We start from the raw sequence: 1,022 nt of genomic DNA, 5'->3' as shown, positions 1-1,022 counted from the left end.
ACCACCCAGTGCCCACAGAATTAAGCCCAAACTCCTTGTCCCGGTGTCCAGACTCTTGGAGATTGGCTCTGCTGCCATTTTCAGCCTCACTTCCCACCAACTGCTTCACAGAACTACTATTCCATCCAAGCAGGTGAGCTACATCCAACACTGTTCACATATTTTCTGCAGAACTGATTGGGACTGCACTGAATGCAAGGAAGGTTCCCAGGCTGAAGCAGGGTCCGTGGTGGGTGCCCACCAACAAACAGGACTCACTTGTAGAGGCATCCGAGTCTCAGAGAGGAAAGTGCCCAGGTGGGGCCTCTGCTTTAGAAGAGATATCCAGAACCTGACCATTTCCCACTATCCTGCCTACCACCAGTCTGGCCTGAGCCACCATCACCTTTCACATGGATTATTGTGGTAACTCTTGAAAAATCTCTTCCTTCTTCCTGGCCCTCTGAAACCACTAGGCAGTCCTGTCCCCTCCACTCAAAACTGTACAGCAGCTCATCATTTCAGTCACAGTAAGAGGCCAAGGCCTTATACCATTTGGCCCCACCAAGCTCGCTGACCTCACCCTCTCAGTTCCTCTCATTCACTTGGCTTCAGTCTTCTGCTCCTCAAAACCTGCCAGGCATACCCCACCTCAGGGTCTGTGCACTGGCTGTGTCCTCTTCCTGGAACATTCACAGTCTAGATAGCTGCATGGCTTGCTTCGTCATCTCCTTCAAGCCTTTGTTCAATTGCTTCCTTTTTAGTGTGGCCTGAGCACACATTTCAAAATTGCGAAGCCTGTCCTCCCTCCTCATCCTCCCCACCTTTAGCATTCTGAATCCTTACTCTGTCCCAGTGATTTTTCTTTTGCCAGGGTGCTTATCACTTTGTAACACACTATATAATTCATTAGTTGATTTCTATCATCTGTCTTCCCCTACCAGAATGTGAATGTCACGAAAGTATGATTTTTATTTTTATTTTATTTTATTATTTTTTTAAGGTAGAGCTTGATAGGACCTAGTCCTACTCTCTCTTTTATC

This window comes from Pteropus alecto, unplaced genomic scaffold (assembly GCF_000325575.1).
Source record: "Pteropus alecto unplaced genomic scaffold, ASM32557v1 scaffold312, whole genome shotgun sequence".
In the NCBI taxonomy this organism is placed as follows: Eukaryota; Metazoa; Chordata; class Mammalia; order Chiroptera; family Pteropodidae; genus Pteropus; species Pteropus alecto.
The sequence above is the reverse complement of the archived record's forward strand: the minus strand, read 5'-3'. Positions refer to the sequence as shown.